The sequence below is a fragment of the Thermobia domestica genome, chromosome 14 (genome assembly GCF_964235325.1).
Source record: "Thermobia domestica chromosome 14, izTheDome1.hap1.1, whole genome shotgun sequence".
Classification (NCBI taxonomy): Eukaryota; Metazoa; Arthropoda; class Insecta; order Zygentoma; family Lepismatidae; genus Thermobia; species Thermobia domestica.
In genome coordinates this window covers 62840860-62862054 of record NC_137467.1, presented here as the reverse complement: position 1 = coordinate 62862054, position 21195 = coordinate 62840860, and the positions used below count along the sequence as shown (strand labels likewise).

The following is a 21195-nucleotide window of genomic DNA, read 5'->3' as shown; positions in this document are numbered from 1 at the left end:
TCGAAAAAGTTTCCCCGCCAAGTAATGAGCTATCAAAGACGGGGAGTACAATTTATAAATTATAAAAGACATGGAAAATGGCCAACTTCGGAGTCCCACCATTCAGCTATGGAGACAGGTAGAGTTTTAATTCTTGTTGTGGTATGTAGATAGGGATATAAATAAACTATATCTTATTATAGTTTGGTTTGCGTATGCGTATCTTTTTGTACATAAATTAACAAATGAACGTCAATTTATCTGAAAAGTCGAAGTTTGCGAATTTTTTTCGAGCACTTCCGGTTCGAATTTTAAAATTCTGTTTTCACGGATGGTAAGACCTAGTTACCTGCTTTCCGAACAAAAATTGTATCGCTTCTGTGTACAACCATTTTGTCGCAAAAAATTCGAGAAATTGTAAAATTCTCAAAAATCGCCATTTTCTCGAAAACACAATCTTTTAAAATTCTGAAACTTTGTCAGATGGTTTAACTTTACATGAATAATACACACACCAAATACCATTCTCGACCAATGCTTCATGAATTAACTACAACCTTTTGAAGTTAGCAAAGTTTCGTTAACTTTGATGTCACAGTTAGCAACACTGGAAACAAAAAAGTGCAATGATTTCATGATCTTTGTGGTTCACATTAAATAAATGAAGAACAAAAGGTTTTACTGGTTGTTTTCTTATAATTTTGATCCAAAAAGCTCTCTGGAATACTAAAATGAGCCTCCCCCTTACTTGTCCGTTTTCTTAAACCGAAGTAATCTGAAATGGAAATTACGATTACGAAACACACAAATTTTAAGTTTACTTAAAATGTCCATCCAATAAATTCTGATGATTTATACAGGGGTGCCCACAAGAGGGGGGCTATGACGCAAACTGCGTCATTGAAATATTTGGGGGGGGTAAAATCTATATAAATGTTTGATGAGGGGGGGGTAAAATTAATCGAAAAGATTTTTTCATGGAAGAACACTTACGGATAGACAATTGGGGGGAGTGCGTCATAGACATAAGGGGGGGGGTGGGCACCACTGATTTATAAAAGCCTGAACTATTACCTCAGTAATGACTTGGAATGATCCAGACAAAGTCTCAATTAAGTGCGATGTCATTACAGTAATCGAAAAACAACAAAAAGTTTTAAAAAATTCGAAACATTTTCTTACGCGTTCCATCAAAGAAATTTACGGACTGTCTTTTAATCAGTACAATCTCAGCATAAGAATGGGTCACTCGGAATTTTATAGCATTCGACTAAACTGGGTCAGTCCGCAACCTGCGAGGGAAGTGTGTGTGTGTGTGTATTGTGCAAATTTTAAGTTATCTGCTACTGCGTTGCAACTAATCAAAGGTGCAGCTTGTATTGAAGCTGTCATGAGTGACCTATTCCCTTTAGTAGCATCATCCGCTGAAAATGACAACTGTCTCCTTCAAGAATGTGGTGAATGTCCTGGAATGAAAGGAACAAGTGTGGAGTCTTTGATCTTGCTGAAAATGAAAGTGTTACCTACGCCATATGAAAAAACAATGATCTCGTTAAAAAAAAAACTGTGCCACTTTCCGTTTTCGTATCGTACATTGCTGGTTTAACTGTAAGAATTGTAATTCATGACTACATTAAGAAAATCCAAAGAGAATTAATTGCTACAGAAAAGCATCGTAAACAAGTTTCAAGATACAAATTCTATTTTACTTCATGTGGACTTCGTTGAAAACTGGACTGTTATTCTGCACAGTGAAATTCACAGTTATCAACGGAATATGGAACAACTCACAGTTTTGTTGTAATAAGCGACGACAAAACACACGATTCGGCTCTGTACTCATAGCCATAGACAAGATTCTAAAAATACTCAAAGAAAAGCGAAAATATAGGTTATAGAAAAAGTTTCGAATACGTGGAAATAAGTGTCTACAATTTCCCAAACCGTGTCAGTGATTTATGATGGTGCTGCATCCCACCTTAAAAATCGCTTTCAGATTTTCGAGATGCAGACAGGTCCGATAAAGCAGTGGCTTTGCAGTGAAACCGGCCATGCTAGGTTCTCTGCTACAGTAAGGGGGGGGGTTGTACAGAATGTGGCAACGCGGCATAACCTTAGGCAAAAACAGACACACTATCAAAACCGCAGAAGAATTCGTGCGTATAGTGCAAGTACAGACTCCCGGTATTACTCTCGTTTTGTTGCCTGCAACTGAATTCGACAACTTCCGTAAGAAAAAAAAAAGCAAGAATGGGAAAGTAGCGACCGGTAACTGGTAATCAACGAAGTCACCTTTGGCTTTCGGAAAATGGCGAAGATTTTATGGCAGTAACGGGTCGCCATAAACTAACTTCATGCTTCCCCCAAATTCGAGCTTCTGCAATTCAAAGTGTAGATTTAAGAAATCTGCAAAAAGGAACTTTTGTTACATACATATGCGCAAAGGCGCCGATTTCTCCGTAAATTGGAGGGGGGGATTCAGATGCAGAAGATATATGTATGGAGATTTTAAGACAAATTGCATTCAAATCATGTTAAATATTGTATAAACACAATAAAGGGCCCACAACAGCTTTTGGGGTTCCGGGCCTCCAGGACCGGCGCCCTCTCATATACTTATGATCACCAGTGGTACCTAGCAGAATTATGAATAAATCATGAATTACGTACAGTTGAAGTGCTGTTTACGCTTCCACATGGACTTTCAGCAGGGTACAGGTTTCCAGAAGAGCATAAGAGAAGTGAAAATAAGTGTTTTGTGATTATCGACAATGTGCTACGCAGAGGCGGATCCAGGACGGACTTCTAGGGGGAAGGGGTAATACTGCTACATAGAGCTACTTTTAAGAGCTTAAAACTCTGGAATGGGTTTTATTTGTATATAAAATAAGAAGGTTCCTTCTGCGAGGACGATCGACACCTTGGATCCATCTCTGGACGAGTTGTGAGTGCACTACTGCTATTAGCGAAGACGACACCAAGCAAGCAAATGATTGGTCAATGTGAAAAAAAATAATCAGCGAAATTTTGCTTCCGAAGACCATTTTAAGTGAACTTAAAATTTTGTGTTCCGTAATCGTAATTTCCATCTCAGATTACTTCGTTTTTTAAAAAAACGGAGAAGGGGGAAGGCTCATTTTACTATTTCAGAACACTTTTTTGATCAAAATAATAAAAAACCAGTTAGAAAAACCTTTTATTCTTCATTTAATTAATGTGAACCACAAACTTCATCAAATCATTGCATTTTTATTGTTTCCAGCGTTGCTAACTGTGACATCAAAGTTAACGAAACTTCGCTAAATTCAAAAGGCTGTAGTTAATTCATGAAGCATTGGTCGAGAACGGTATTTGGTCTGTTTATTATTCATGTCAAGCTAAACCATCTGACAAAATTTCAGAATTTTAGAAGATGGTATTTTCGAGAAAATGGCGCCCAAAAATGGCGATTTTTGAGAATTTTACAATTTCTCGAATTTTTTGTGACAGAACAGTTGCACACAAAAGCGATACAAATGTATTTTCGGAAAGCGGGTAACTGGGTCTTAACAACCATGAAAACAGAATTTTAAAATTCGAACCGGAAGTGCTCGAAAAAAATTCGCAAACTTCGACTTTTCAGAGAAATTGACGTTCATTTGCTAATTTATGTACAAAAAGATACGCATGCGCAAACCGAACTACAATAAAATATAGTTTATTTATATCCCTATGTACACTCATGTCCAAAATAATTGTCGCATGTCTATAAATATGCTGTTGTAGGAATATGATTTGATAAAGAATTCGCCCGGTATTTCTTATAACGTTAGTATGTGTATAATCGAAAAATACATGTATGTGACAAATGTCATGTCAAAAGAGCAGTAAACGAGAACAATAAAACGAAAGTAAAATTTTCTTCTCCATTTAGCAACATTTTAATTTACTCATTCTAATTTTCGTATTTATAATTCTTCTCCTATGAATTCTACAACAAATAGACATTTTCTGATTATATACATAGTATCAGTATTAAAAGTACCCAGGAAAATCGTTATCAAATTATATTCTTACAAGACAGTTATAGATATGCGACAATAATTTTGGACATGAGTGTACATACCACAACAATTATAACTCTACCTGTTTCCATAGCTGAATGGTGGGGCTCCGAAGTTGACCATTTTCCATGTCTTTTACAATACATAAATTGTACTCCCAGTCTTTGATGACCCATTACTTGGCGGGAAATTTTTTTCGACAAAACAAAAAAATATGGGTATCTTAGAAACATGTTTAGTTGCTATAAAAAAAAGCTTCAACAATATCTGAGATGGTGATAGTACTTTTTTTTTCCTGAGTTGAAATAGAAGGCACCGAAGGTCAAATTTAAGCAGTACAATTGAAGAAGGCGAATCAAGATACACGAAAGGAAGTGTGAAGAAGCGGAAACATTAAAGTTTTGGTGAAATTCTTATAAATATCTGAAGCTGCTATAAATCGACAGCACAATAGTGTTAACATGTACAGTATAGTAAAAGGTAAGGCTTTTTTTCTAAGATTTGTACGTCAAAGTGTAAATAAAAGGACTACTCATATATCAGTATCATGAAAGCAGTGGTTTCCCTCAATTCTCGCTTACGCGTACACTCAATATCGCAGACGCACCTGCTCCCTACGAACGAAGCCCTTCGCTAACGCTCGAGACCCCAAGTGCGCTCCTACTGGTTAGATAGCATTAGTGCTTTTAGTGGTTACTTATCACAGGTTGGTTGGTTGGTTTGCACAAGCTCTCTTAAATTAAATCTGCAACGGGCAATGAAAGCGCACACCTCAAAAATCATTGCTGAAGGTAAAAAAGTGAATGTAGGTAGAACGAAGCACCTGTAAGAAACACCCTTCGTACTGTAAGAAATACCTTCGCACCAGATTCGAGGAATTTGAAAGATAATTGCATGTAACTTACAAACATAATGATCTAGAAAACCGTATTTTAAGCATATAACACGGTAGTTAGATATACAAGGAAAACATTCGTGCAGGTGCATTGGGAAAGATTCAGTATGACAGTAGTTATTGAAATATAAACTTTGCTGCAAAGTTACCTCATAGGTGGGAGACATTGCACAACATACAAAAAAATATCTTCAACATATGAACATAATGTTTCTGAGTAACGTTTTCCCTTCAGTATTTACACAATTCAATTATTACACAAAAGTGCGTGCAGTCTACAAATACTGCTATTAGAACGATGGTGCCTCTATTAATACTTACGTTAGTATTATCGATATTTGTAAAGCGACTTATGTACTTTCCGGTACCGGCTCAGGAACCATATTCTAATATTTTTGTAGCGTTCTGAGAAGAACGCATGTAGAACAGTAAAAAAGAAGAAGAAGAAAGTTAATACAATATAGTGGAAGTGGGACATTTTTGTTTCATGGATCTTCTGTTTTCTAGGAAAATAATGTTTGTCTTGCCTAGAGATTACTGGAATGAGTTTGGCTATATTAAGAAGATGTATAATAGATATTGTACCAAGTAGTTGAATGTTGAGAATAAATGCATGATTTATTCAACGTGGGAACTATGTTTTTTTGTTATGAATGTTCGAGACCAAACACAATTATTGTCTGCACGTGGATTGGAATCTGGTGGAAAATATAGTTAGGTTGTTGGTAGCAACTATTAGAGTGTAATTGGTGAAATTACAGTAAAGTACTTACGCTTCGCAATAATTAGATTTAACATTTTTTGGCGCATCAGCGTGGGGCATAGAGTTTCGCATTTTATATATTGCGAAGTGATAGTGTAACCAGTGAAACCACGATGGATAAGTTAATCGCATTACGGAAACCCATTCGTACATTGTATACAAGGACTATCATTAGTGCAAAAGAAGAATTGAAGCAGAGTGATCCGAATGAAGAAAAAGTAAGAGTGTATATTACGAAGTTAAATAGGCTGAATACAGAACTTGCTGATTACGATACAAAGATTCTAGAGCAGTTGGCAGAAGAAGTAGAAGCAATTGACGTAAGTGTATATGAAAGTGAATATAACAGCATAGAAGAATATAAGTCAATGTGGGACGAAGTGCAAGTGTTATATGAGCAGCTCATTAAGTCACAGTACGAGAAAAAAAGTGAACAAGGCAGCAGTAATAGTTCAACTGGTTGTGTTAATTCATGCAAAAAACTGAAACTACCCAAATTAGAGCTTAAGAAATTTGGAGGACAGATTAGCGAATGGCTAGGTTTCTGGGGACAGTTTAAGAGAATACACGAAGACAAGGACATAGACAAAGAGGACAAATTTCAATACCTACTGCAATCCGTTGTACAAGGTACCAGAGTCTGGGAAGTAGTAAACAGTTATCCTCCTACAGCACAAAATTACGACAAGGTCATTCAGAGTTTGCAAAACAGGTTCGGTCGTGAGGAATTGTTAATTGAATACTATGTCAGAGAATTGTTAGGGATTTTGATACAGAATGTGTCAAACCAATCCAACAAGCTATCGCTTCCTCGTTTGTACGATAAATTAGAATCACAGTTGAGAGCATTAGAATCGATTGGTATGGATAGTGATAAGTTCGCAGCAGTACTGTTTCCCTTAGTTGAATCATGTCTTCCCGAAGAATTCTTACGAGTATGGTTAAGGTACTCAGGAACTGATACAAGGAGCACTGAAAATGAATCAGTTGTAACGTACAGTGATAAAATGAATCAGTTGTTGAAGTTTTTGAAAAATGAAGTGGAAGGAGAGGAAAGAATCGTTCTAGCACAAACAGGCTTCAAGGTATCAAGTAGTAAAACAAGTTACGCAAAGAAGGAAATGAGAATTGAAAACAAAATCCCCACAGCTAGTAATTTGTTGTCAAGTCATAAATTGGATACAGAAGCAGGTAAGAAGTGCTTATTTTGTGAAGAATCACATCGTGAACAGAACTGTTCCAAGGCCCGTGACATGTCACTGGACGAGAAAAAGAAAGTTCTTTTGCACAATAGATGTTGTTTTTTGTGTTTTCAGCCGTATCATCAAACAAAGTCTTGTAAAGTGAAGGTCAACTGTTTTAAGTGTAAACGAAATCATTTTTCTGTGATGTGTCCAGTGAGTGAGGGAAGAAAAGGTAAAAGTACCGGTGATTGTAAAGAATCGAAAACGTGTACGCTTACAAACCAAAATCACTGTGATCAATATTTGTTACAAACTGTGAAATTAAAACTGAATGTGAACGGACAAATGCGTGAAGTAAGAGCTTTAATAGATAATGGCTCTCAGCGCTCTTACATTCTGAAACGGGTCGCAAGAGAATTGAATCTTAAAACCCAAAGAAAAGAAACCGTGAAACATATGTTGTTTGGCGGAGTTGAAACAAATAAGGAACAGCACAATTGTTATACGATCACTGTCTGCGACATGCAAGAAAAGTTTTCAGGTGAGTTAGAAGTGTTGGAAAGATCTGTTATTTGTGTTCAAATACCAAGTTTGAAGCCAGGACCATGGGTTGCAGAAATGAAAAGAAACCAAATTTGGCTGTCAGATTTCGGAGGTCATGACACAGAAATAGAATTATTGATCGGTGCAGATGTGGCTGGTCAACTTATGACAAATAAAGTGCATAAGTTAAAATGTGGATTAGTTGCTGTTCGAACGTTGTTAGGCTGGGTTATGATGGGAAAGGTCCCGATAAACAAACAAGATAGCTGTCATGAAGTTTCAACATTAAATGTTATTTCACTATTGACACAGAATGCAAAGATATCAGATTTGTGGAAGTTAGACACATTAGGAATTTTGGACCCAACAGAAACAAAATCCAGAAAAGAGTCGGATGAAGCGGCTTTGAATCATTTTAAAGAAACTGTACGAGTTAATGAGGAGGGACGGTACGAAGTCAGTCTTCCATGGAAAGTTTGTCACCCAGAACTACCTGACAACCGAATACAAGCAGAAAAAAGATGTGTTTTGGTTACAGAAAAATTAATTGTAAATGGAAAGTATGAAGAATATGAGTCCGTGTTCAATGAATGGTTGCGAGATGGAATAATCGAAGAAGTGCCACCAGATGAGGTTACAGATTCAGGATATTATCTCCCGCATAGAGCTGTTTTCAAAGAAAGGTCAACGACTAAAATTAGACCAGTTTTCGACGCTTCGTGTAAAGTACGAAATTCACCTTCGTTGAATGATTGTTTAGAGAAAGGTCCCAACCTTGTGGAGTTGATTACTGACATTTTATTGAGATTTCGAGAGCATAAAATAGGGGTAATATCTGATATTAAAAAAGCATTTCTACAGATAGCTGTTAAAAAAGGGGATTGTGATTTTTTGAGATTTTTATGGTGGAGAAATTTTGCTGAAAGAAACTTAAAAGTGTACCGGCATCGTAGAGTAGTTTTTGGTGTCAATTGTAGTCCATTTATGTTAAGTGCTGTTATACAGTTTCACTTAGAACATGTTTCTTCAGAGTACAAGGGTACAGCTAAAAAGTTGAAAGAATCATTTTATGTTGACAATTGTGTAACATCAGTGCGTAATGAAGAAGAACTCACCTCATTTATTGAACAAGCTAAGAAGTTATTAGCTGAAGCACAATTTGATTTACGTGGATGGGAATATAATAGTGTAGATGATAACAGTGAAAATCATGACAGTACCAATGTTCTAGGCATGTATTGGAACAAACAAAAGGATGTTATTATGTGTGATCTGAATAGTTTAAAAGGTGTTGAAGAACCTGTGACCAGAAGGAAAATGTTGGCGGTAGCTCATAGCATATTTGATCCATTAGGATTCCTGTCACCTGTGACTTTAGTACCTAAACTTTTGTTACAAGACAGTTTCCGTAAGAAAGCAGGATGGGACGAGGAAGTATCTCCTGAAGTAAAACGAAAGTTTGATCGTTGGGTAAAAGATTTATATCAGTTAAAACAAATAGCAATACCGAGATGTTTGTCGGTAGATGAATCAAGGAAGTCATGGTCTCTGCATATATTTTGTGATGCTTGTCAGTATGCATATGCTTGTGTTGTATACTTGAAAAGTGAACATAATGGTAAAGTCGTAGTCCAGTTGGTAGCCAGTAAGGCACGTGTTGCTCCTATGAAGGAAATAAGTATCCCTCGTCTTGAGTTGTTAGCATGTTGCATTGGTGCACGTCTTGCGAATAATATTATTAGTAGTTTGAAATTAAATATTCCCGTAAATTATTGGACTGATTCTACAACTGCGTTATATTGGATTCAAAAGAACGAACCATGGAGTGTGTTCGTGTTCAATAGAGTCAAGGAAATTCGTTCGTTGAGTGACATAGCGTGTTGGAGACACGTACCTGGTAATTCTAATCCTGCGGACCTTCCCAGCAGAGGTTGTAATGCCGCAACTTTTGTGAAATCCCGTTGGTGGGAGGGACCGGATTGGTTGAAGTTAAGAAAACCTGATTGGCCCACAGAAGAAAGCGCTTGCGACAAAGTTGAAATAAATAAGGAAAGAAAGAAGACAGTAGTTGCGATGACTGTACAGTGCGAAGATGTGTGGTATCTGAGACGTTTCTCCAAGTATCAAAAGGTGTTGCGTATGATAGCGTGGATGCGCAGATTTATTATAAATTGTCGAACTGTACCAGTTAACAGAAATGTCGGAGAGTTGACTGTACAGGAGCTCAACGCTGCAGAAAGGCGGTTAATATATCTCATGCAAAAAGAGAGTTTTAATGACGACAGTGAGAAATTGAAGACGTTGATGACTTTCAAGGACGAAGAAAACTTGATCCGAGTCAAAACGAAGATTGTTAGAAGAGATGATAAAGAGAACTTCAGGAGTCCATTTGTACTTCCGTCAGATCATGAGTTAGTTCACAGAATGGTTATGGAGGAACATGTTAGGATGAACCATGCAGGAACCCAAATTTTATTATGTAAGCTAAGAGAAAATTACTGGATATTGCGCGGAAGAAAAACTGTACGGAATGTAATTCGAAAATGTGTCACATGTAGGAAACAAGACGCTGCAAGAATGACTACAGTTACAAGTCCCTTGCCTGATGATAGAGTGCGTGATGCCTTAGCATTTGAGATAACAGGAATTGATTTGACAGGACCGCTTATATTGAATGATGGAAATAAGGTTTGGATAGTGATATTTACTTGTGCGGTGTATAGAGCTGTGCATTTAGAATTAGTGTCTTCCTTGTCTTCCTGTGAATTCATGTTGGCAATGAGAAGATTTATTGCACGACGAGGTAGACCAAAGGTAGTGTACAGTGACAATGGAACGAATTTTGTGGGCACTGTTAATTTGTTTAAGTCTATTGATTGGAAAGAAATAGAACTGAGTTGCTCTGTATATAAAATTCAATGGAAATTTATTCCCCCAGGAGCTCCATGGTGGGGTGGATGGTGGGAGAGAATTATACGTACCTTGAAAAATCTGTTGCGAAGAACACTAGGAAAAGCTTCCTTGAATTTTGAGGAGTTGTCTACTGTTTTATGTGACTGTGAATCCGTAATTAACTGTCGTCCTTTGACGTATATATCTGAGGACACTGAGGATTTTGTTGCTTTAACACCCGCTATGTTCATACAGGATGTTCAAGAAGTTGGAGTGCCTGACTTGGACCGAGTGGAAGACACATTATTGATCAAGAGATACAAGAGGTTGAGTGCTATTAGACAACAATTGCGAGACCGGTTCAGAAATGAGTACTTAAGTCTGTTGGTGCAAAAGCAATGGGATAAAGGACATGGTAGAGAAGTACATTTGGGAGATGTTGTTTTGGTAGCAACGGAAGATAAGAAAAGAATTAACTGGCCACTAGGGAGAGTAATAGAGTTGTGTCCTGGTGTAGATAGTCATGTTCGAGTGGTAAAGGTGAAAACATCAAGTGGAGTTTTAACTCGACCTATACAGAAATTATATCCTTTAGAGATAGTGTTTCCGACCGATCAAAGTAAACAGGTTTCGTCTAAGACTGTTGAGAAGATCGAAAAATCTGAAACAGGTGAAGAATCGATGGCAGAACCAAGTGGTGATGAACGAAAAGTAGTCACTAGAAGTGGACGTGTTGTAAATGTTCCATTACGGTATTTGTTTTGATTGCTATTCGCAATCAAAAGGTGGGAGGATGTAGCGTTCTGAGAAGAACGCATGTAGAACAGTAAAAAAGAAGAAGAAGAAAGTTAATACAATATAGTGGAAGTGGGACATTTTTGTTTCATGGATCTTCTGTTTTCTAGGAAAATAATGTTTGTCTTGCCTAGAGATTACTGGAATGAGTTTGGCTATATTAAGAAGATGTATAATAGATATTGTACCAAGTAGTTGAATGTTGAGAATAAATGCATGATTTATTCAACGTGGGAACTATGTTTTTTTGTTATGAATGTTCGAGACCAAACACAATTATTGTCTGCACGTGGATTGGAATCTGGTGGAAAATATAGTTAGGTTGTTGGTAGCAACTATTAGAGTGTAATTGGTGAAATTACAGTAAAGTACTTACGCTTCGCAATAATTAGATTTAACAATTTTAGCATATGTCACACAAAATGCAACTCAGGAACAGAAAACAAGGTGTTGGTTACTCTTTATATAAAAGAATATAATCCCAAACGTAATAAGTGGAATATTTACGGGATTTAGGGCTTTCAGGGTGAAGACCACCAAAACTGTAGATTTTTATTTTTTAATCTAATGTTAAGTCATTCCTATACATATAAGCTTCAAGTCCCCACTACCCCTCAAAAAAAAATACCGTAAGTATACTGAATTCCTTTTTTTTAAAGAAAAAAAAACAGCTTTTCTCAGTGAAGCTCGTCTCAAATTACTTTTCTGGATCCCACGCTGTTTGAAATTTACTTTCCAACAAGAAATCCATTTAGGCATCTACCTACATAGAAACTTTACCTGAAATTAATAGGCAGGAGGTACCGTCAATAGTTATTTCCTTTCTAAGTGGTTAGTTTGGACCCAAGCAAAGTAATCGAGGTTAGGGCTAAAACAGTCTTCTCCCAATTTAAATTTATATGACTACATAAGTTTCACACGTCAATTCCAATTATCACTTAGTCAATCCCATTATAGATAGTAGTATTCTAAAAACTGTCAACTTTGACGGAAATTATATTAGGTGATATCTTTGAAATTATGTCGGCCTTCACAGTGACTGCTTTCCATGCCTCTACAACTAATTCTCAGGAAAACAACAACTTATGTTACCCGCCAACACTATAAGCAGAGCAGTCAGATGTTCTATCTTATGGTGGCAGTTGAAATTTTCTTTTTACAGTTCATTATTATACTGACAGAGCACTGTGCAATTCGCTTCATATTTTGTGCAAAATTACCCCTGAAGAGGTATGGTTGCGAACAATAAATCTGCACGCTGCTGTCGATATTTAATACTGATACATATGTTTTTAAAATATATACAACTTTCCAAGGATATAGTATACGTAAAGCCGCGTCAGTTCCCGAAGGAGCTGGACGCTCTTACTTTCAGGGATTATTCATTGGGTATCTACGAACTTACCAAGGGGATAACAAAGCGAGTTTGATTTACTTATCGACTGATACGAAAATAAAACAGAACGTACCTGTACTTCATATCTGCATGTGTAGTGCCCTTGTACTTTATGACTGTGTATGTGTAAGGGGGGGGAGGAATTAAACGCATATTGCATGTCTTTTGCACATGGATACTTCTTACTATTGTACTACGTAGAAAATTTATGGTATTTCATGTAGAAGTGGTAATAGAACACAGAAGAAACGCAGATCACGACGTTCTCATGTATACTATTACCCTTTCCAATAGTATTTTAATAGAACAACATATAAATGATCGAAATATTGTGTTCTTACCTGTCAGATTCCTATTTATATAGACACGCATTAAAATGAAAGCTTTCTTATCTTGTCGTAGACCATTACCGGTCAAATAGGTAGGTGCACCAGCTCGCTAAACGTGTGTACTAGTTTTTATATATTGTCAAATGTGTACCTCACACGGAGAATGATTCAGGAACAAAATTGAATAAAATACAGGACACAATCGGGAAAGAAGATCAGACAGTGAAAGAGGGCTGAAAGCCAAGTTCAACAAGGCAAAAAGTTAAAGGAAATTGGGAGGTGTAAAATGAAAAAAGAACAAAGAATAGAAGAAAGAAGGGGATGTATGTACGTGTAAATGTAAAAGAAAGTGTACGTGTAGGTGGGTGTATAGGATATCCAACTCCTAATGAAAGTTTAATCTGTATTCCACCATTAGTTGTTCCCAGTGGCGTATTTACGATTTTCTTTCGGGGGGGCCTTGCTAACTTTCGAGGAGGGCTTTGCCTGAAAATGTGAAAATTCTGCAATATATTTCATATACTTTACTATAGTAAGTAAGATTTCGGGGGGGGCTTAAGCCCGGAAGCCCCTTCCTAAATACGCCACTGGTTGTTCCCCTACGAAACCACTAACGGTTCAAAATAATGGAGTCCTCGAACACACATTTCTATAAGCTACAATATAAAAATATATGTAAACCTCACACGGAGGACATTTAACATTAATTAGATCCCGGATGTTAGTGTAAACTAGTCAAGTCGTGCGATTTTCATTCCGTTAAAATCGTGTTTTCGGAAGGAAAAATAAACTTTTCCCTACCAACATAAACATTACGCGAAACATTTGATACTCTCGTTCATACACAGTGCTATGATAGTATAGTGGAGTGCTTAGTTAGTATTCAGTAGGTAGCGTGTGCATGTCGCATGCTCCATATAACAAAGAACAAAGCACTCCCCGCACCCACGGCAAGCACTGACGCTCAACGTAGTGATCAAATATCATGGATGAAAACAAAATCGCCTTCACTTACCTGCTCTAGTCCTCTCGTTTACAAGAAGATTCCACTGTATATCTGTGTATAGTGCTCTACAAGCACCCGGCAGTGTGCGTTACAACAAAATGGATGTTTGAACATTAAAAGATAGTGATCCCCATATCAATAAAAACTGAATACTACTCATTCTAGCTTTGGAACTTCTTGTATAAATTAAAAGGCAAATTCTGACGAAAGCATATATTAGCTAATAAATAATAGCGTTACAGTTTCGGCAAATTAACTTTGCCTACATCAGACACATTATGAAATACAATTTCTAAGATTACAGCTTATATACTTCTTAAAATGAGAAGAGGTCATTCCATGAACCAATCATATTCGTCCTTTCGTTTTTAACAATTTTTAATTAATACATATGCAACTGTTACAGTCTATAAAAGCAATTCGTGTTTAAGAATGAAAACACAACTTTCTATCTTTTGTCTATTTTCCATTAAACATCACACATTACTATCATTCTACAAACAAGACCATACAAATTGACTGAATGTCCTCAAAAATTACAAATGTTACCGGTGCACATTACTTCAACCTTTTCTATAGCTTCTGCCGCAACTACTACGTTCCATTACAGTCAAATGTTTTTAAACTTTTCACAATGTTGCCAGATACAAATTCCACATCCTCCCACCTTTTGATTTATGACAAATAAATCAAAACAAAATCACACTAAGTATCGTACAGGTATCTTCACCTTTCGACCTTTTCTTGTTGTGACAATACGTTCACCCTTTTCTTCAAGTTTACCTAAAGTCAAGTTTTTAGACGGACATTCCTCTTCGTCTTTCGCTTGCACAACACTTTCTTCGGTTTGAACAAAACTCACTTCCAAGGGGTACAACCGCTGAACAGGTCTTATAATTTCTCCACTCTCAGTCTTAATCCTAGCCACTCTTACAATATCATCCTTCCCAGGGAACACCTTTGTAATTTTTCCTAAAGGCTAGTCTAGTCTTCTCTTATTGTCACTTCCAACAAGTACAACGTCTCCTCCTTTTATTTCTCGACAAGTTTTCTTTCCGGTTTGCTTCAGTACTAACTGACTTAAATACTCACTACGAAATGTATCTCTCAATTGTGTTCTTATGTGCTGCAATCTTCTAAATCTTTTTGACTTGTCAACTGTCTCTATATGATCCAGATCAGGTACTCCTATCTCCAAATTATCTTGTAAAAACATAGCTGGAGTAATGGGTGTGAGATCGTTTGAATCTTCTGACAAATAAGTCAACGGACGCGCATTGATAACTGCTTCTATGTCACACAACACTGTACTCAATTCTTCATAACTTAGAGACGCTCTACCCAACGTTCTACGAAGAAGTTTCTTGATCATTTGTATAATTCGCTCCCACCATCCACCCCACCAGGCAGCGGTAGGTGGAATGAACTTCCACTGAATTCTTTCTACTGATGAGTACAAAGAAATTTGTTCCCAGTCGATTAACTTAAAAAGATTATCTGCACCGACAAAATTCGTTCCATTATCAGAATAAATGACCTTCGGCCTTCCGCGCCTGTCAATAAATCTCCTTAATGCTGACAAAAAAACTAGAGGTCGATAAAGACAGTACAAGTTCTAAATGCACTGCACGATAAACGGCACAAGTAAACAAGACAATTCAACATCTTTTCCCATCTTGAAGGAAGAGAGGCCCAGCTAAATCTACTCCGGTTATTTCAAAAACTAATGCATCTTTAACTCTGTCTTCTGGCAAGGAAGCTGGTGTAACATTAATATTTTTTGCATCGTACCGTTTACAATCAACACATCTTCGAACAACAGAACTTATAGTTTTCTCCCACGAAGAATTCAAAACCTTTCACGCAACTTTGTCAATAATACTTGAACTCCAGCATGAGATGATTTCAAATGTTCCTTCAATATTAACATCTTCACAACTTTATGCTCAGGTGGTAATACAATAGGACTCCGAAAATCATCTTCATCGAGTCTACGTGCAATTTTAGTCTTTAACCTAATCAAACCTTCACCATCAACAAAAGTACACAATTGTTTCAAACGATCTGGTTCACTAACAAAACATTCTTTCTGGATACTTCTCATTATAACCTTCTCAGCTGATTCTATTTCAAATACCAATAGTTCACCTGTTAACCTTTCATTTTCCTTTGAACAACAATTATGGATAAAACGCAAGATCCATGCAACCATACGTATTAATTTCTCATAATTTGAAAAATATTGCATATACCACTTTGGCTCATTTGCAACGCTTAATGAAACAACCGTTTTCAGTTTTTCATTATTTACTTCAAGCGCATTTGGTTTCATATCAGTTTTCGGCCAGAATTCTTCCGTCTGCCGTAACCAGTCAGGTCCTTCCCACCATTTACTCTTCAGTAACGCTGCAGCATTGCAGCCTCTCGAGGGTAGGTCAGCTGCGTTCAAATTTCCCGGTACATGTCTCCAACACTTTACATCGGAGAGAGCTCGAATTTCCTTCACTCTATTCATTACAAACACTCCCCAAGGTTCATCATTTTTTATCCAGTAAAGCGCCACCAAAGAATCAGTCCAATAGAACACAGGAATGTCTAAATTTAAACTCTCAATCACAGACACAGCAAGTCTAACTCCGATACAACAGGCCATTAATTCTAAACGTGGAATAGTTGACTTTTTCAATGGCGCAACACGTGCTTTGCTGAATAACAACTGGACATTAACTTCTCCATTGCATTCACTTCTCAAAAACACGACAGATGCATATGCATTTTTACTAGAATCACAGAAAACATGTAACGTCCAAGAGTTCCTTGTACCATCTTGTGCAAACTGTCTAGGAATCTTTATTTCGTCCAACATCGCCAGTTCTTTATACCACTTGTCGAATTTCCTGGAAATTTCTGAAGAAACTGGTGTGTCCCAAGAGTTGTTATTTTCCCAGCTTTCTTGAAGTAACAATTTTGGAATCAACGTCACAGGTGACAGAAATCCTAGAGGGTCAAATAACTTATGAGCAGTAGATAAAATAACTCGTTTGGACACTGGTCCTTCTACTCTGCCTAAATTCTTTGTATCACACAATAAAGTGTCTGTACATGTGTCCCATAACATACCTAGAACTGGAGTGTAAACATCATTACTACCTATAGAAGAACCACTGTATACCCATCCTCGTAAATCGAATTTACCTTCACTGAGCAGCGTCTTTGATTTTTCGATTAAAGCAAACATTTCGTCTTCATTGTCAACAGACGTGACACAATTATCGACATAAAGGGATTGTTTCAATTTACTAGCTATTTCTTCATATTCACGGGGAGCATTTTCTAAATGGTAAATAAGCACGGCCCCCAACAGAAAGGGACTGCAATTCACGCCAAAAACAACTCGCATATGTCTAAAAGTTTTAAACTTCCTTTCGTCAAAATTCTCCCACCAAAGAAATCTTAAATAATCACGATCGTTTTTATTTACCGAAATTTGCAGGAAAGCTTTTCTAATGTCCGATATAATCCCTATCTTTTTCTCTCTAAACCTATGCATAAGTGACGGAATTTCTTCAATTAAGTTAGGACCCTTCTCCAAACAGTCATTCAATGAATATGATCCCTTTGTTTTCGAAGACGCATCAAAAACTGGCCTGATTGGGGTAGTGGAATTCTGTTTTATCACTGCCCTATGTGGTAAATAGTAACTTCGATTGTCCAGCTCCTCCTCTGGTACTCCTATGAATCCTTCTTCCAACCAGTTTCGAAAAACGTTATCATAGTCTTCGTATCTTCCTTCTTGCCACAGCTTCTCGGTCATCTTCACACATCTCTTTTCAGCTATTTCCTTGTTGTCATGTAGTTCCATAGATTTTTCCTTCCACGGCAATTTAACTTCGTAACGACCATCTGAATTCACGCACAAAGTTTCTTTAAAATGTCTTAAAATTACTGCATGGTTTTCGTTCTTAGTCTTAACTTCTATTGGGTCAGTGATGCCTAACGTATCTAATTTCCACAAATCCGTAATACGGTCACTGATTGACAATAAAGTGATCACAACATTGGCAGACATACCATAACATCTTTTGGACGGTAACTTACCCATTACCGTCCATCCAAACATTGTTCTAACAGCAAATAGTCCTGACTCTAACTTTAACATATCTACTGTTAAAAATTCACTAGCCATATCCGCACCGATTAACAGTTCTATTTCTCCCGTACTATCTAAATCGGACAGCCAAATTTTTCTCTTCTTCATTTCTTTTAACCACGGTCCACGTTTAAGAGAAGGTATCTCACCGCAAATCACTGGTTTCTCTAAAACTTCCATCCTACACGAATGATTGTCATTAACATCAGCTACAAGTATACTATATTTGTTAAGGGACTCCTTTTGTGTTTTGACACCACCAAACAAACTATGTTCTAAAGTTTCAGTACATATTGGTTGACAACCCAGTACTTCCACTACTCGCTTAGAGACATATGATCTCTGTGAACCACTGTCATAAAGTGCACGCACTACACATTCTTTCCCGTTTGTTTTCAATTTTAACTTGAGTGTTTGTAGGAGAAACTCATCCCTACCATTTTGATTCGTTAGCGTTACGTTATGCTGTTCTGAATTTTGTTTTGTTTTGTTGTCTAATTTTTCCGAGCACAAAACCGAAAAATGTTTTCCCTTGCACAAAAAACAAACAACATTAAACGTACAGTTCTTGGCAGTGTGTTTTTGAGGTTTCAAACACCGAAAACAACATTTTTGCTGTATTAAAAGTTTCTTTTTCTCTTCTAGGTTCATACATTTGGCCTTTTCACACTTTTGTGGTAAATGATACGCTTCACAAAAAACACACTGTTTGTCCTCTTTTACCTGATTTTGTCCAGAAAACAGATTATTAACAGTAGGCACCCTTTTTTCTTCTTTATTCTTTTTAAAATTCACCATGCAAGTTTGTTTCACTTTAAACCCTGCTTGAGCTAACGCAATGCGTTCTTCTCCCTCCACTTCATTTCTCAGAAACTGTAACAACTGTTTTAGTTTCTCACTATACGTATTTGCATTACTATCACTTACACTGGCAGTCGCTGTATGCCTTAACCAAACCCTCAAAATTTCATCAGGCAAACAAGATTCTACCAAGGGGAATAACATAGCTGCATATTTTTCACTAGTCATACCTATTGATTCTAGCGCACGTAAATATGACTCAAGTTTATCGTATAAGGAATACAATTTTAACTTATTTTTGTCATTCGAAACATTCTGTATAACAAGTCCTAACAGTTCATGTATGTAGTACTCTATCAACAATTCTTCTCGACCAAAACGATTGCATAAACTTTCTATAGCTTTATCGTAATTATCGGCAGTGGGTGGATAACTGTTCACTACGTCCCATGCTCTGTTACCGGTACTAATTGCTTGTAGCAGGTATTGGAACTTGTCCTCTTTCTCGATTTCATCATCGTTATGAATTCGCTTGAACTGGCTCCAGAAACTTATCCACTCACTTATTTCCCCACTGAAAGTTTTCGACTCAATTTTCGGTAATTTAAGTTTCTTTTTACCTGTATGACCACCTGAACTGCTAGAAGGAGTTACTTTTTTCAAAATGTTCTCATGTTTTACACGCGCTTCGTCGAACATTTCCCGGTAACTTTCCACGTTGTTGTACTCTTCCATGTAACGTGCTTCACTTTTTTTGCTTGTATCACTAAGCAACAGTTCAAGGATATTTTCATCATAAGTTGACAATTCGGTTATAAGTCTCTCCAACTTCGTAAAATATAACTTGACACTTTCCACATTTACATTATCCTTTTCACATTCAGCCACTAAGCTATTATAAGCCTTTGAAAACGATATCTGCACCGGTTTCCTGGCCTTTACTAATTTATCCATGATTCGACCTTTTTTCCCGCCTCACGCTGGTGTGCCAAAATGTTACAGTCTATAAAAGCAATTCGTGTTTAAGAATGAAAACACAACTTTCTATCTTTTGTCTATTTTCCATTAAACATCACACATTACTATCATTCGACAAACAAGACCATACAAATTGACTGAATGTCCTCAAAAATTACAAATGTTACCGGTGCACATTACTTCAACCTTTTCTATAGCTTCTGCCGCAACTACTACGTTCCATTACAGTCAAATGTTTTTAAACTTTTCACAATGTTGCCAGATACAAACTCCACAGCAACTTTTAATGATCAACTTTCACCTAAGAGCTAAACTTTTAATTGGCACACCTTTGTATTCTTAATGAATAACTTTCACTTTTTAAAAAGCATAAACTTTTAATTGTCTATCCGGTGTTCAATACACTTGCTTTCACTTCTTCTTTCTTCTCTGTTTTATCTAATATCTTCCTCCATACATCAAATATATTTAGTCCGCTATTCCAATTCATAAATTTCTCGCTTCCTTCCTTTCGTATCCATTCTGCCTGTTTCCATTTTCTTATAATGCTCGCTTTTCTCGTTTTCCAGCCCCGCAACGCCTTCCCCGTCTATTTCAAGTCCTATCTCCTTCGCATTTATATATAGCGTTACTATCTCTTTTCAGTCTGACGTCGTCCCTGTGCTGTTTAATCCTCTCTTATAACCTCTTTCCTGTTTCTGCTATATAACTCATGTCACATTCTTTGCATTTAATTCTATATGCAACCCCTTCATCACTTCTTTGAATCTCTGTTACCTTCCTTTTCCTTGTTCTCAACCCATCTAACATTCTTCTACTTCCTCTTCTGTACGTTCTTACTCCTTCTTTTCTCAATAAGTTTTTTAAGACTTCCGTTTTTTCTCCTATGCTCTCTATCCGGAAACATCTTTTCTTTTTTTCTTCTGTATCTTCTCTCACTTCCTTCAGCCTTGTGCCCTCTTCTTTCTTGCTATTCTTCTTCAATCTATCGTCACTATATCCATTCCGCATTAATACACTATGAAACTGCTCTATGTCTTCTTTTCTCTTCTCGTCATCACTGTCTATCATTTTTATCCTTCTCTCCATTTTTCTAATAAAGTTCCCTTTAGTTCCTTCGTCTACATCACTTCTTCTATGGCAATAAACACCTGCTGAACACTGTTTCATATACCATGTTCTTTCAAATCTTCCTCCTACTTTTCTTCTTGCCATATCTAAAAAGTTTATTTTCCCCTCTACCTCTAGGCTTATTCCTTTTTCTTTATCTTCTATTCTTCCCACAAATTGCTCGAACTGTCTCTTCGTTTCTTTCCAAATACCTAAGCAATCATCCACATACCTGCAAAACATAATTAGTCTTTCGCCTCCTTCCTCTTTAACTTTCTGTTCTCATTTATTCATCGCAATTTCTGAACGCCGCAAGAAACATGGAAGGCAA

The 21195-nt window shown here is 36.9% G+C and overlaps 1 protein-coding gene across 2 annotated transcripts in view; it reads right to left on the bottom strand.

Moving 5' to 3' along the window:
* LOC145669699 (uncharacterized) overlaps nucleotides 1–21195 on the bottom strand; it is a 58486-nt gene that overhangs the window by 17914 nt on the left and 19377 nt on the right. The window contains exon 1 of one of the 2 annotated variants that reach the window (XM_081737993.1): nucleotides 12832–12913. The exons of the other annotated variant lie outside the window; for it this stretch is intronic. The gene's annotated coding sequence lies outside the window, so the exon portion shown is untranslated. Of the gene's footprint in view, nucleotides 1–12831; nucleotides 12914–21195 lie in introns of those variants that run through there. 2 annotated transcript variants of the gene reach the window in all.